The sequence below is a fragment of the Camelus ferus genome, chromosome 29 (assembly GCF_009834535.1).
Source record: "Camelus ferus isolate YT-003-E chromosome 29, BCGSAC_Cfer_1.0, whole genome shotgun sequence".
Taxonomy (NCBI): domain Eukaryota; kingdom Metazoa; phylum Chordata; class Mammalia; order Artiodactyla; family Camelidae; genus Camelus; species Camelus ferus.
The window spans coordinates 26,184,057-26,200,713 of NC_045724.1; the positions used below are offsets into that span (position 1 = coordinate 26,184,057).

At 46.7% G+C, this 16,657-nt stretch overlaps 2 long non-coding RNA genes across 2 annotated transcripts; both read left to right on the forward strand.

Annotated features, from left to right (window-relative positions):
- Positions 1 to 2,312: 2,312 nt before the first annotated feature.
- Positions 2,313 to 4,990, forward strand: LOC116660478. Its single transcript, XR_004316025.1, has 3 exons — positions 2,313 to 2,656; positions 2,802 to 2,953; positions 3,930 to 4,990. It is a non-coding gene; the product is annotated as an uncharacterized LOC116660478 (long non-coding RNA).
- LOC116660477 lies at positions 4,991 to 12,307 on the forward strand. The gene is made up of 3 exons (XR_004316024.1): positions 4,991 to 5,269; positions 5,395 to 5,536; positions 10,848 to 12,307. It is a non-coding gene; the product is annotated as an uncharacterized LOC116660477 (long non-coding RNA).
- Positions 12,308 to 16,657: the final 4,350 nt, after the last annotated feature.

The window sequence follows — 16,657 nt, forward strand, 5'->3', positions numbered from 1 at the left end:
TTGAAGGTCACCCCTGAATTCCCTGAATCTGATGGGAAAGACAAAGGAAGGAGAGTGTGGAGGACTAAGCAGAACTTTATGGTCCAGCTGGAGACCTGAGTGTCTCTTCTGCCCACATTCTATCCAGAACTTGGGCACAAGACCACATATAACTTCAAAGGAGATTAGGAAGTATATTTTCTGTGTGTCCAGAAAGAAAAGAAATGAGCTGGTGAGCACACAGACAGTTGTTGCTGGAGAGAAAGCCCGGGAAAGCTGCCTGGATTAAGCACCAGCTACCTGTCATAGCCTTTATGTTAGGTAGGTCCTATAGGGGTAACCAAAAGGGATTCATGCTATTAATCCCCTCACCAGGTTTACAAACCAGTTAGAAGACTAAGAGACACACACAGACCATCGTAACACCAGGCAGTATGTGTTAATTGCCTGAAGTGGGGAAGTGGTATAAAAAGGTATTTTAGGAATTGGTGGGGGAGAAAAAGCCCTTCTGGATACAGGGCAGGTGGCTGATATCTCTACCTGGAAGTGTCCAAAGTACCTTGAATTCCACGTGACCCAAAGTGACACAACAGTGCCCTCCAAACTTGTCCCTTTCTGTGACAGTTCCCGTGGACCAGTGGCATCAAGTCCCAGACCTCCACGTCCCTCGCTTTAAAGCAGGGACACCATGTCGGAGGACTGTGCAAGGGTTCACTCTACACACTTACGAAGCGTCTGCGCTTGCAGTGGTTTCTGTTCTAAGCTCTGGGGATACGGTGTTGAAACAAAAAGACAAAGATTTCTGCCGCATGGAGTTTAATGGGGCTCGTGCTGCTTACGAGCTGTGAGAGTCGGTGCAAGTGCGCATTTGCAGTTTTTCGGCAGTACCCGTGTGATCCCGGCGGGGCGCTGCCATGCCGCTGGCCGGGCTGGGCTGCTGGAGAGCCACGGCCGTCTGCTCCAGGCAGCCGAGCCCGTCGCTGCGTGGTCGCTAGGGTGAAAGCTGCCCGGCAGCAAACTGACACCCGCAATTCAGATCCTCAGCTCTTGCGACTTGGGCTTTGTCTTGAAAGCCACTGTGGCTTGTGTTTCGCTGCAGCTTTTTAGTACAAATGCCATGTTCCTCCTAACTGCGCTGTCTTCTGACGCTTTGGAGGGGAGTGACCTCTCTCAGATGCCTTTGTTACGCCCACTTTGACACAAAGAAACCTTCCAACTTTAGTTTAAAAATGGCCCCCAAATCCAAAAAATCCATCTGGCTGTTGTTTCTGTGTCTTGTAGTGAGAGACAGACAGAAATTTCAGTTACAGAGACGTCATATCCTCTCCCTTGGGGGTCAGGGTCCAAAAGCTGCACATAAAGTTTGCAGAGTCTCATGTTGACAAGACTGCCCTTGAAAGTCCCTGAGGAAGGGCCGTGTTGGGGACTGCTGCTGTCTCTCAGGGGTCCAGTCCTGTGGGTTCTTCTATCCTTTGTTTTCAGCTGATCATCTGATGGAATCGTCTCCTGTTCATAGAGGATGTTGACAGAGTGAAGTGCCTTCAAGCAGCAGAATCACAGCCAAGGAGCTGAGGCTGTGGGAGGGTGCGTGGGGGTCTGTGCTCTCTGGGTGGACAGGCAGCCCTTCTCTGGCACTGTTTCAACGCTCCTCACCCAGCTGTGCAGTTGAATTTGTATGGCCGCTTGTGCATGGCACACAGCACTCACGGCTCTCCCTCCTTATCCCTCTTCTTGGAAGCTTCAGGGTTTTGTTGTTTGGCTCCCAGGACCCTTTCCAGAACCAAGTCCAGGTCCAGCTGATGAGGAAGGGGTGGAGATGCAGGTGGAGAGGCTCAGGTAGAACAGTGACTGACTACAAAGGGCGGGTATCCGTTCTCACAAGAACACAGCAGACTTCAGAGGACTGAATGTTTGCTGGGAGGAGGACAGACCTGGAATGTGAAATTTTGGGATCGTTGCTCTGTGTCTTGCAATATGAATGGCCCCTTTGATGTTGGTAGCAGAAGGGGCAGTAGTTCCTCTCTGCTCTGGGGGGAAAGGGGACTACTGCAATGGGGGGCGGGGGATCTTTGCAATGGGGGGAGGGTATTATTACAGTAGGGGGAGGGGAAGTTGCAATAGGGGACGGGGGCTGTTAAAGTTGGGGGAGGGGACTGATGCAGTTGAAGGAGGGGCTGTTGTTGGGGAGGGGCTGTTGTTGGGGGAGGGGACTGGTGCAGTTGGGGGAGGGGCTGTTGTAGTTGGGGGAGGGGGGCTCTTGCTGTAGGGTGAATGCTCTGAGCATGCGTCTACAAGTGTCTCAAGGGTTCACCAGAGAGGGTTCTTCTCTTTTATAGGGAGGAGTAAACATAGCTAGGAAGAGCCCGCCGGGGGGAGGTGGGCTCCAGGCTAGCTGTGTGGGGCGGGAGGCTGGAGAAGGTCTTCCCAGAGCCCAGCCTGTTCTCACGGGCTCTGTTTGCTGCTCAGGCTGGGGCCGAGCCGGAGTTCCGGAGGAGAGGGTCTGCGCCACAGTTCGGTTAACAAGCCTCCTGTCCTGACGGATCAGGGAGGACCAGCGTGCCGCTAAGCATTTATGAGGCAAAGACGGGACTCTGGAAGGTCTGTGAGTGGCGGTGTCGTAGGAAATCAAGCGGAACATCCGTGACTCTGACCCAGGCCACCTGGGGAGGGACTGGAGGTAAGCCATTCCCCCAGCACGAAAGGGGTGTTTCTTGACTTTGTTTTCCAGGACCACCAGACTCAAGTCAAGTTCCACATTGTCATTAAAACACTTCCAGGGCTGAAACGGTCTCAGAGTTTAGTTTGATCTTCTCACTTTGCAGATGGCAAAACTGAGGCCCAGAAGGATTTTTTTTTCACCAGATTCATGTACGTGGTTCAGGTCAAAGGAAGCACGTGCCAGAGGCTCCCGACACCCAGTACTGCCCTTCTACACGTGGTGACGGCGCATGGAGTCACGTGAGATTCAAAGGAGGTAAGTCTGAAGATTCTCTGGTAAGTTGAAGGCCAGACGTAAAGCAAGCTCACGGCGCCTGAGCCGGGCGCTCAGCTCCGCCTCGGCCCCAGGCCCCCCCTTCTGCTTGCTGCTTCTCCGGGGCACTCACCTCCTGACATAATTTGTTTACTCATTGTGCTACCTTACGGCCTGTCTCTCTGCACCAAAATACAAGTTCTGTGAGAGAAGGGGGTTTGGTTTTCTGTTTTGTTTCCTAGTGAATCTTTAGCGCCTAGAATCATTCTTAGGGGTTAGACGCCCGGAAAAGACGCGCTGAAAGATCAATAAGCCCAGGGCGTCTTGAGACGCAAACCCCTTCACCGCAGCTGTCGGGTGGGTGCACCCCGTCCCCCGGCCGGCGTTTACGGGACGCCTTCAGAGCTGCAGGAGTCCTGCCAGGAGCCGGGGATCCTGCCAGGAGCCGGGGATCCGGTGACCCTGCGGGCAGGGAGTGGGGCGCCAGCTACTCACTGGTGAACACGTGAAATCTCAGGGAGGGACCCAAACACGGCAGAGGGTTAAGTAAGGGGGCTTCCCGCTTAGGCTGGGGTTAGGGTGGAACTCTCTGGGGCAGCGTTTAGGGCTGGAGGGCAGACATGTTAAACCACCAAAAGAAGCCCTCAGGGAACAGCCCGCAAGAATCAGGTTTCCCTGGGATTCACATTGGCATAATGTTTTATCTGTTTCTAAAGGCTCTTTCATCATTATCACCTCATGCCTCCAAGGGTTAGGTTTTGTTATAAAGTGTCTGCCTGATTAGAAAGGGCTATAAAGTTTTCCTTGAGTCTAGAATCCCATCCTTCCTGTTTCTATGAGCAGGGGACAAGAGAGCTAACCTTTGGAATTTCTGTTTTAATTTGCATCAAAACCTAGCTTTCTAATGAATAACAATAAAAGGCAGTAAACAGATAAAGGCAGGTCTGATGCATAAATGTTTTTTCCCCTCTCTCTTCAGTATAGGGCTAGAAGACATAATATATGATCTGCACTTACTTTGATGTTGGAGAGGGGCTAGCCTGGTCGGATCTCATCGACTCAAAATAAACCCAGCTTAATGATGACACCACTGTAAGTTTTAAGTATATATTCTGTCTGTAGAGAAGAAAGGGAGAATCAAAATTAGTTTTAATGACAAAGTCAGGAAGAGGTTGAATCGGTTGATGCATAAATGAGACTGTCACTAAAAATATGTTCAAAAGAAGCTTCAGGGTAATAAGAATGCTCATAAAAGCTTTCTGATTAGTGTCAGACTAGAAGAGAACAGTATCTTTAAAATAGGCCACACTTTAGTTTCTGCATATCTGTCGCATCAAACCTGGACATTTTAATAAAACATTTATAAATATATGAAATATTTAAATTGATACAGTGAAACCTGTTTCCTGTGGAATCCCCGAGTTGCCACCAACAGGTCCGTGCAGTGATCTCTAAGCTATGTTTGCAACAATGAGCCTGAGGCACTGTCAGAAATTCCTTTATCCATTCACCACGTGTTTGCGGGGTTCCTGCTGTCTGCTGTATCTGGGGGTACAGAAATAGAGGCCCCCATCCCTGCCCTTGGAAAGCTCACTGTTGCAGGTCAGCAAATGACGTCAGACTTGTTGAGTGCTATGTGATCATGAAAAGAAATCTGGTGTTATATTGGCTTACACCCTTGACAAAGTGATGTGTGAGTGTGTGAGTCTACGAAAATGAAATGACCATGGCTGTCCGCACCTTGAGGAGCCCAGGCCTCGCCGACGGGCAGGCTCCCTGCGGCCGCCGAGACCCGAGCTGTCCTCTCAGGCTGGTCCAGGGCTCCTCCAGAAAGGAGGCTGCAGGCCGCAGTGTGTGAGGACTTCTAGCCATGCTGATGAAGGCAGAAGGGACTTGCAGGACTAGCAGACTTACACAAACAGTTGAAAACTACATAAGCCTGTTTATGGTTTTATTTTTAATGAAAGCGTCTGTCTGTGGTTTTCAGAGGCCACACAAGCGTTCTTTCCACCTGCTCCCCCTTCCCCGCCCCGCCCCTCCTCCCCGCCCGCCCATCCTCCGCCCCGCCCTTCCCAGCCCCGCCCCGCCCCTTCCCAGCCCCGCCCCGTCCCCGCCCGCCCCTTCCCAGCCCCGCCCCCGCCCCGCCCCGCGTGCTTACAAGGGCTCAGCAGCACTTTCACCCAAAGGACGAGTCAGAGGAAAAGGCGGATGGGTTCCGGGCAGGGCGCTCGTGTCCGTGTGACTAAAACCCGGCAAGAAACCCTGAGAGTCTGGAAGGAACTGGAGCGCGGATGTTGCTCACGACCTTCCCCAAACCAAGTAAGAATTAAAAACAGAGGCCGAGTAATCAATCACATAAGCTGTCACTACTTTCGGGCTTCGTATTTCAAAAAGTGATTTAGATGTTAGCCGTCCAGGCGACCGAACACTGTTTCTTTCCATAGGGCTTTCCCTGGCGGAAGCGCACAGAGGAGACCAGACAACAGATAACGCGACAGAGGGCGTGCGGGCTGCTCCCCTCTGGGCTTCACACCGCCTTCCAGAAGGGCATGTGGGCACGTGACTAGTTTCTCTCAGGCCAACTGGGTACGTGTTCTTCTTAAAGTAATCATATTTTAAATTCGTGTTGCAGTTGAAATTTTTGAAGCCCTTTCAGGAGTGAGTATCGTGGCCCCTGAATTGGGAGGCAGGTGTATGGGCCACGTTCCTAGCGCCTATAAACTTGATGCTTTCCCATCTGCCCTTGTGCGTAATCCAGACACCACCCAGTGGTGTTCCAGACGCGTCTGGTCCCGGGCCACCCACTCATACGCCGGTCGCCTCGCCTTGGTCTCTTGCCTCCCTTATGGCCCCTCTCCCGGATCTCGGCGGGGAGTCCTGCTCCCAGGGGCACGTTTTTTAAAATACAAACCAACCAGTCCAGAGTCTGCATCCTCAACGGTCTCCCTTATCAGGCCCTCACATCCCGGGCTGCTGTTCACCTGCCCTAATTACCCCAGAGCCAGACACCAGACAGCAAGGACCACCGCCACGCCCCAGAGCTGCTGAAATTATTCAGACTAGCCAGCCCTAAGCCTGCCTCCCCTACTTCGCCTGTTCCTTCCAGTGGAAACCAGAGAAGGGTTCTTGCACACAGTTTCTCCCTCTGCCTCATGTCCAAGCCTGGAGATTGCCCCTGTGGCCCTGTGGCGGGGCGCCTGCTCCCTCTCCTGGAATCTGTGAGTGGCGTGAACTGTCCTTTCAACGGCAGTTGTCTCCTGATCTGTGGGTCTTCTCTTTCCTAGAAATAACAAAGTCTATTAAAACACAGGACAAGTAATCTAGCAGAGGCTGGGGATGGAGGCCTACAAGGTGCAGACTTGGCTGCAAAATTTTGCAATAGGTTTTTCCGTCTTCGAGCCCCAGGCTTCGTCCCTGCACGACATTCTGGTGGGATGTGGAGTGAAGTGAGGGAAAGATGTGCCTTGTCATTCCTCAGGCTCTGTCTGCCCACTTGTCTTGGTTGGGCGTTTCCAGTCCTTGGTCGGGACATTTTTAAAACTGTAGTTACAAAGCACTAGTACGTCACAGTCCCTGATTTCCCGATTATGAGCAGACCTCTTTCCACTGAGCTGCTGTTTGTGACTGCCAAGACTTTGAAAGTGTTTGACTTCAGCTTTACTTCCCGCATGCTGGGTCCACATGTGTCTGTTTGACTGTTTCCTAGGCTTAGCGCAACGTCTTGCACAAAGTAGGTATTGGCTGGATGGTAGCTGAACAAATCAGTGGATGAATCATTCAGCTATTGAACCTAGCTGTCTCAAAGCCACCCAAAGTTTATAAGGGTTGGCTGCAAAGGACTCCATGGGTTTCTATGGTAGGCTGAGTAATGGGGGCCCCACAAGGTATCCGTCTTTGAACCCCTGGAACCTGTGGCTGTTACCTTACATGGCAAAAAAGGTGTGATTTCACTTTGCAGATGTGATTAGGTTAAGAATCTTGAGACGGGGGCAGTGTATAGCTCATTGGTAAAGCACTTGCTTAGCATGCACACAGTCCTGGGTTCAATCCCCAGTACCACCCTCAAAAAAAGCCCACCTAATTACCCACCCCTCCCCCCAAAATCTTGAAATCAGGAGAGATTATCCCGCATTATTTGGGGCCCCTAAATACAATCACAAATGTCAACAGAAAAGAGGCATAGGGAAATGACAGCACAGAAGAGTGGGAGGCAATGTGACCAAGGAGGCAGACATCAGAGTGATGTGACCGCGACCATGGAACACAAAGGAACTTGGATACGGCAAAGAAGCGTTTCCCCCAAGAGCCTCCAGGGGGGAGCGTGGTCCTCCTGACAACTTGATGTCAGACTTCTGGTCTCAGGAACTGTGAGAGAAGACAGTTTTGTTGTTTTAAGCCCCTAAATTTGTCATAATTTGTCGCAGCAAACTCAGGAAACCAGTATAGTCACTGAGGAAAACTTTCGGGTGTTCCTTTCTGGAGAACTCTAAAAAAAGCAAACAAACAAAAAAAAAGAAAACAAAAAAACCCAAAACACCACGGTCACACACTGGAGTGGCCAGGTGACAGGAACCAGATTTGATGGTCTCTAGAAGTTCCTTTCTAAGAACTTTTCTTTGATTCTAAGGGAAGCTTGGTTACTGGGCTTCAGTTTCTTTCCTCGGGTAAATGACATGGGTGCGCTTGCAGGAAAGGCAGGCAAGGGCGCAGACATACTTGGTCATATCTAGAGCTCCTGGAGGCTCAGGGTGTCCCGGCTGCCATCACTGTTGGTCCATTCTCATGACTGCCAACTATCACTCAGACAAAAGGGAGGAAAGGACATGCTGTCATTTCGCAGGGGTTGCATTTCTGTGTCTACTGAGCTAGCGTTGGAGACAATGGATCAGAGAGCTCGTTGACCTGGGGGGCGATGTTTGAAGGTAAAGGAGATACGAAGGGGATTTTTAATAAAACCTTAGTCAGTCTTGGTGATGAAATTAGCATTTTGTTTTGTGTGATGTTTTCCTGCTTTTTGGGATCAATTAGCATATTAATAGATCACTGATGATTGTTGCTGTTGTTTTGAAAATCAGTTCAAGTAAGATGAGCAGAAGTGTCTCAAATCTTGATAAAAAAAAACTGAGCCTTAAATGTGAAATAAACTTAAGGAAAGTGCAGCTTTGGGTAATCATTTGGGTATGAATTGTTAGAATTCTTGGAGTCAGAGTCACAAATATGTCCAAATAATGTCCTGTATTTTCTTGTCTCCTAGGCAATTATTAGAGCACCTTTGAGTTCTTTTTTGAAAAAAATCGATGTCTTATGTAACAAGCTGGCAGTTAAGAAGACAGAACATATGACTCCTTCACCCCCATTTAAGAAAAACACAATTTGGTCACATAGATGGTGTAGAATGTAAAACTCCACAGAGAAGTACACCTAGCCTCAAGGGACACGGAGTCCATATACAGCGTGTTAGCGAAGTTTACTGACACAACTTTGATGCATTATATTTCTTTCTTTAATATAGAATTTTACGTAAACTTCTTTTACAGGACACCCCCCTCACCAGCAAGCTGAGTTGCTAGGTTATCACTTGGTCTCATTGTATCTTCAGCTTCTATTCCGTGTCTAGGTTTCATCCAATATCTGCAAAGATGCCGTATCTAGCAGAGTTTAACCATTCTCCATCTAAAGAAGCTCTTACAGAGGACAGCCAGCTGTGTCCCCCTTACAAGGGAGGTCAACTAGTGCCTCTCCTCTCTTAAGGCAGGTTTATTTCTGATTCTGACATCTGCAGGACACATTGTGCCCAGTCAGGTGGCGTCTGAAAGGTCTCCGGGGGAATCCAGCTTACTTTCCTCCCTCCAAGCCAGGTCTGGTGGGAACTTGGTGTTTCAACATGTGCTTTTCATGAGCTTTGTTTTACCTTTCTGGAATTCCCTCGGGAAGTTAGCCTGTGCCTTAAAAACGTAAGCAGGTGGCCAAGAATTTATATACTTTCTCAGCCAAGGGAATTGACTTGTTTAGTAACACTTCTGTATTATCATTGCCAGTGGGACGAGTGATGTGGGCAGAAAGTACCTCCTAGGTTTCTGGTGCGTGACTGTGGTGCTCGCTGAGGAAGACAGCACGAGGTGAGGAAGGCTCCCTGGAGAAGGTGCTGGCTAGGTTCGGATGTGTTTGGTTTGCACGTCGAGAAGAGCTGGAGCCCTGCAAGTGGATGCGAATGCCTAGGGGTGGACTGCAGGGTGAGACGTAAGGTTGTTTGCCACCGAATCCCGAGGCGCATCCACAGGCCAGGACGGAGGGGGCGTCCAGGCCAGAGTGAAAGTGACCAAAAAAGGGAAACACTGTGGAGAGCCTGCTGTGTGTCAGACATGGTGCTGAGAGCTGGGCATTGAGAGAGGCCTCGCCGAAGAATAAAGCTGAGAGTGTTTAAATGATAGAAAATAGTCAGACAAATGCGTCTTGGGCACGGAGGCCACTGGTGACTTTAGGAAGAGCCGCTCAGTGGGGCGGTGGGAGCCGAAGCCAAATGATAGAGGCTTGAGGATGAAGTGGGGGATAAGCAAATGGGGCGACGAGCGTAAACAGCCTTTTGAGTGATTTGCCTATGACTGAGGAGGACAGAGTTTGGATGGTAGGTGGAGGGGCTCAGGAAACAAAGGGGGAGATGGTGTCAGCAAAATGGTGAAGGAAGGAACTCTGAATTCTACCCTCCGTAAAAACAGTGAGAAGCTGGCAAACGTAGCAGAATCAGTATTTTGGGAGCTCTGGAAGTGAACCAAATGCTTGCAGCAACGTGGGGAGTGCTTGCATAAGAGAAGTGCAGATTCTTGCTAATAACGGGTAGCTCTGTGGCATTTTAACTTCCTCATGTCTTTGGAGGTTCCCAAGTCAAGTGCCAGGGTACCAGGATAAGGATGGTCTCTGACGTGAACACTGAAATAGCCAGCAAGGATGGCAGGTGCTGAGATGGGGAGTGAGACAGGGTCTGATGTTAAAATGTACTCTTCCCATTTAGATTTGAGTTTTTACTTCATGGCAGGTGACGTGGAGCCACAGAAGTTTCCTAGGATTCCGAAAACCAGGCTGACTTGGATTTATCTAAGAAACCTTAGCTAAAAAGCAGGGGTCCCAGGGCTGGCAGCGGTTTTATTTTTTATTAAATTCATCGCACTTCATTACCAATCAAAAGCACACCTTTGCATACTTCCTTTGCCGTCGCCATTGTGTCAGGTACCGTGTGGGGTACCAGGGAGATCTAAAACGCGGTGCCTGGGGTCAAAGCTTAAATCTGAGTTTGAGAAACATAAAAGCAACACACGTGAGATATAAAACAAGGAATCACGCACACTAAATTTTGTGATCCAGACTCTGGGTCCTAAAAGCGTTTGAAGAAGGAAGAGACCAACAGTGGGTATTAAAGACGACGCAGAGAAACCGTGACAAGCTGAGGCTGGATAAATGGGTATGATTTGGAAAACGGCTAGGGAGGAAGAAACGTGTTACTGGTGGAACGAATCACCTAAAAGAAAGCCCAGCAGTGCAGGTGAACATGGTGTGTTTATGTACGGAAAGAACGTGACTGGACCAGAAGGAAGGGCACGTGTCGCCTTTAGAAGTTAGAGTGGGCAGTGGGAAACAAAACGAGAGCTCATGAAACAAAGAGTAACTTCGCATGACGAGCAACACAAATTTAGTTAAACTTTACTTTTCCCCTACATCAAAGTAATGCAAGCATGACTGTACTCTTAATTTTTCAGAGATTAAAGTTTATCTGTAAGCTTTATCTTTCTTTTCTTCACTTCATTATAATGAGTTTAAACAAAAATCTTCTGTAAACTTTAATCTTTCCCAATTTAAGCCACTCTTGGTTAAGCAAATGTCTCACATTTCTCCTCACTTACAGGACGGCTTCCTCCCCGACTCCACATAAGCTGAAACAGCAGCAGACACGCCGTTTTGGTTCCATGTCCCATCTGGTGATCGTCTCTGCCCTCCTTCGAGTGGACTGCCTTTTCCCTAAACTCTTCTTAAAAACGCTGTGGACTTATGTACCCCAAACTCCTCCAGAAACAAGGAATGCTTCTAAGAAGATGAAATGCATAATCTTTGCTGAGGGTTCACATTAAAGTTACGTGTTCAGAGTATTCCAACACCTGGCCAAATAGTAACTTGATTTTCCACACTCAGTCCCGAAATGAGGGAAAATTGACCATTTCCCACGTCACTTCACCTTCTGTTCTGCATTCATCGTTTTTTCTCTTGAACAACCTCTAAGCAAAGGTCCCAAGAGGATGCGTTTTAGCAAAAATACTCTTTAGAACTGGATTGTTTGAGACTTGCGTGCAGCGTAAGGGAACAGCTTGCCTTAGAGCGGCGCACTCTGCTCACTCTGGAAGTCTCCCTGCCGAATTAAGAACAAACAATAATGAGCAAATTGTAGCTGGAGCTTATTATGCACATATTTCTTTCTTAATTAGAAAGTGCCCAACTGGGACAAATCATGTGACTATCCACAGAATAGACTTTTTTGCACCAGTAATTTTACTTTAAATCGTTCGTCAAAGCTGTTATTCCAGTCAGTGTGACAAAACGGCATGGAAACCCCAGGGGCATAGACGGCTTGTCCGCCTGTTTCCCTGACGGAAAGGATGCTGTCTGGTAGCTCTGCACATCAGGAAAACGCACTTCCTGCAGAAGTTCAAAACTCTAGTCTGAGTACTGGCCGTTGTAATCTGACAAAAGGCTATAAAACCAGATGTTGAGGCTGCCCAGAATGGTTCTCACTGGTGTCTGGCTTTTAATCCTGTCTCCATGGGTTCTATTCTGTGGTTGCCCAGGGCACCCAGTAGTACTGACAACTGATGTAACAGAGCTAAAAGCTTGAAATTAAAAGCCTGAAATCCAATTCTATTATTAACATGCTATGTAATCTTAAGCAACTCCTCAATCTCTCAGAATCTCATCAAAAAATAAGGATAATTGTAGTTAATTTTTAGAACTATTAGGATTGTTAGAAACACTAAAAGAGGTATAATTATACTTAGGGCAGTGTTTGATACTTAATAGAAATATAGTTAATGCTTCATAATGAAACTGACTTCATTAAATCATTCAATAAATATTTATTATGGGTCTAGCTGGGGCCAGGGGCTTACCTAGTTACTTGGGATGTCAGCAAATAAAATAGCGAAGTCTTGTTCTGTTGAGGTTTGCGTCTGTGTGAAAGTGTATGTGTGAGTGTGCATGTTGTTTCCCTGCATAATTAGCAAGTAAACAAATAAGTTATTAGGTAGTGGTTTGTACTATTTTGGGAAAAAAACCTCAAAGGATCTACGTGGAGTAGAGGGTGACAAAAACAGGGTATATTTTTAAGATGTAAAAAATAAGAAGAGAATTTTTTTTTTTTTTTTTTTTTTGCCTGGGATAAAAAGAAAAAGAAAGGCACAGAAGGAAATGAAATCCTGGGAGGACGTGGTGGGTGGAGTTGATACAGATTATAGAGTCTCACAGTTGTTTTAAAGGCTTTGATTCTTCTTTGAGCAGTAGTTTTAGGCAGTGGAGTGATGTGATATGATTTACATCTTAAAAGGGATGCTTTTGCTGCTACAGAGTGGACTGTACCAGAGCGGTTTTTGATTACTGATTTAATATCTTATTAAAAGTATGTTCAGATTTTCTATTTTTCTTGCATCAGTTTAGGTAATTTATGTATTTATAATAATTTGTCCTTTTTTCTAGGTTATTTAATTGATTGGCATATAATTGTCCATAGTATTCTCTCATAACTCTTTGTATTTCTGTAGGTTTGGTAGTAGTGTCCTCACTTTATTTGCTGATTTCAATTGTTTGCATCTTGTCCCTAATTTTCTTAATCCAGGTAAAGGTTTGTCAGTTTTGTTGGTCTTTTCAAAGAAACAGAGTTCGTGTTCTCTATTCTTCTTTTCCCCCCTTTTCCCCCCATTTATCTCTGAGTAGACCATTAATTATGCATGGTGCTGAGTTAGCAAGGAATTATTGTTTAAAGGGATCTAGGCACAGAAAGTTGTCTTGGTAAGCTATTTCAAGCATTATGGGAGAAATAATTCCTTTTTTATAAAGCTGTTTCTTAATGTAGAAAAGATAAGAAATGATTTTTTCTCTTACAAAAATACACAATGTTGATACACAAATAAATACTAGAAATGCCTACATAAATTATTAGCAATTATGATTCCAAGGCATATTAAAATCCAAAGGCAAAGCCTCCTACAATATGGTGAACACAGACTATAACTGAAACTGAGCAGGACCCTGCAGGGCCTTCCTGGGACCAGATCTCCCCACCTCCTTGTCCCCTGACTCTTGCTTGTAGAAAAGCTTTAGCCTCCTAGGCCTTCCCCAAGTTCCAAAGAACATATTTAATCAGAGAAATGAAGAAATGAAGAAACAAAGGGAAGCAGTCAAGCAAGACAAAATCATAATTGTTTAGCCATAAACAAAGTCAAGGACCCTTAGTTCCTCCTCAAGGCTAGAGATTATATTCTGAGTCATATGTTTGAGTTGTTCTGCAGGTACTAAAACTCCCACCAGATGGAGGAAGTTGACTGAATGCTGACCTGAGTATGAAGACCTCAGACCAGCTGGAACAAGAAGGTTGATGAAGCTGACTCCTGAAACACCACCTGGTTACCTCAAAGCCAAGCAATCAGAAGAACGTCCATGAGTTTGATCACGCACCCTGTGGCCCTCTCCCTCACCTTGCCTTTAAAAGCCTCTTCCCCGAAAACCATTGGGGAGTTTGGATCTTTGAGCACGAGCTGCCCATTCTCCTTGCTTGACACCCTGCAGTAAATGCTGTGCTTTCCTTCACCACGACCTGGCATCAGTAGATTGGCTTTGCTGTACATTGGGCAAGCAGACCCAGGTGTGGTTTAGTAACATAATGATGACTCACTACAAATCAAACAAGCGTTTGTGTTCATAAACATGGAGACATTAACTTCTAAAACTCACCACCCACCCCGAGAAAGGTAACAGTCAGAACAGTAGTATAGCTTCGTAACATCAAGATTAAATGCAAAGCTGAGTCTGTAGAGACCATTAACATTAGCATCAAATTAAGAATCGATGTCATCACTGTTACATAAACATTAGCTTGGAAGTTCTGTCTTCTACAATAAGACATGGAACAGAAGTAAGTATATAAAATATTGGCAAGGAATAAAACTGATCACTTTGTAGTTGAAAAATTTTTTGACTAAAAACGTCAAAGCAATCAATTGAAAATGAAAAAATATGAGGTATGAACAAAGGAATGAGTTCACATTAAAAATCAAATGGATTACTGTATGTCAAGAATGACTAGTTAGAAAATATAACAAAAATTTAAAAGACACACTTCAATGTAGCTACAATACATAAAGTGCTTAGTAGACTCTTAGTCACTTCCTGGGTCCCTTGGATGTTGCTATTGGCAGGGTGTGCGTTCCCAGGGCCCTACAGGGAGCAGCGCTCCACAGAGATGCTGCAGAGTGACACAGCGACTTGGGGAGGCAGTCTCGCAATTTATATTAAGAGTCACTAAAATATTCATGCCCATTTATTATACTAATATTACATCTAGGAATTTGTCCTGAAGAAATAATCCAAAGTGTAGGAAATGTTACATGCAGAAAAGTTTCTAGTTCCCCAAAAGTAAAATAAAAAATTATCAAAATCCTCAGTAGTAGGGGAATAATTAAGCAAATACAGTTCCTTCTTATGATGGAATATGATCTGATTGTTAAACTCTGTGCTTAGAAACCCCATCTTCCAACTGGCTTGAAAAGGTTCCTATTAGATGGAATTATAATTGAGGTCCAAATAGTCCCCATCAAATTACGTATTTGCGACCGAGAAAAAAGAGGTTGCAGAAGGGCTCTTCCCCACTGCATCCGACGCTGATTAGTCTGACTGATTATAACGTTGACTCCTTTGCAAATTTGCAAGGCATGGAAGAGTCTGTGCAAGTGACAACAGGACAGATAGCTTTCGTTGGTCACTCAGCGGGAGGGTTCACCTAGAATAAGCTTTGGGAGCAGGAGAGAACCAAGGTAACGTGTCAGATACACTCGGCAGGCACCAGCGCACGCAGCGTGAATCCCATTGTGGTGGAAAGGTCTATTTTTACATTTCCTCTCATTGTTCCTGTTACCTAGTCCCTGCATAATACTTCTCATCAAAATTTCAAGGTACTTTGCAAATTGCGGCTCTGCTTTGAACTTAATTGCTGTGTGGTGACAGTTAAATAAAGGCTTGGGAAGGAAAAGGACATTTGCTTCTCTCTGCGCGACAATGCTGTGATCATTCTCTGGAAGCAATCACCTCTTCTTGCTCACTTCAACTCCCCTCTTCCTTCACATCCTCTTTATCATCGCAGAAATAGTTCCTTGGGTAAAGACGTCTATTTTAGATACCGTTATGATCCCAGATGTGTTCCTGTACATGAGAAACTTGCTATTCAAGAATATATACATACAGCAAGAATCAGGAAAAGTAGCAAGAAAACAAACAGGGACTTTTTGGCATGGCTCTCAGGGCTGCCACTGCTGCTCCTGGGACTGGGAGGGGAGCAATGGCCCGTCACCCAGTGAGGGCCCCGCCCAGCCCCGCTGAGCTCCCGCCCTGTGCAGGACATTGAAACGTGCTGCCGACACGATCTGATTTTAACTCTCAAACACTGCATGAACTAAGTATTATTAAGAGCCTCATCATCCTTACTATTCAGGTGAAAAAACTGAACCGCAAGGAAGGAAAACCAGCTGCCATAAACCACGCAGCTTGTAAGCAGAGTAACTTGGGGGTAAACCCAGGTCTCTCTGCCTCCAAAATCTGAACTGACAGCTCAGTGAACACATTTTTTTGTCTTTCTTCTAGAGCGTTAGTGTTTAAAATATTTTTTTTTAATTAAAAAAATTTAAAGCTGTTTCTGTGTGGCCTTCCTACCACTCGATCTTCAACCACCCAGGTATTTTTTCAACTTAACTTGAGTGCCTGGGAAAATATGGCAAAAACTGCCTGCCTGGTTTAATCAGTTTTAAACCTGGAGCTGGCTGACGGCTTGCGTTAACTCCGCTGTCCCCTCCATCCTCTGGCCTCCGTGGGCTTCCATGTTTTAGGAAGTTTGAGAGCTCCTCACTTCCTGCTGTAGCAGACATCTGTCGTCTCCCCAGCATTGACGGTTTCTCTGTTCTCCCGCCAGCCTCAATGCCCCAGTCCAGCTGCAATTCCAAGTCTTGGCTGCAGGGGACTTAAGCCCACTGGTTATTCAATCCCCCTGGGACAGGGACTGGCTCAGATGTGGGCACATGAGCCAGTCAGACTCACAGAGACGTGAGAGAGACCGGCCTTAGGGAAGGGGAGATGTCTCACCTCCTGGGGCAGCCGTTGGCAGAGTCTTCCTTGTTCTGGGTGGTGTGGGGTGAGGGTGCGGGGCTCAAAGCTGCTGCAGCCGTGCGCCACCAGCGGGAGAGTCCATGGAGCTGCCGAGGACACACCTGACGTGGGGAGTCACGGCAGAGAGAGGGAGAAGCCAGGGCCACTGGTGACATCATTCCAGCCGCTGCACAAAGTCTAATCTAAGCAGTGTGTTTGCTTCCAGACTTTTAAAGTATGTGAACCAATAAATTCTCTGTATTATGTGCATCATGCATGGGTTTCTGCCACTGGCACCTAACTGATAAAACTGCTTTCTAG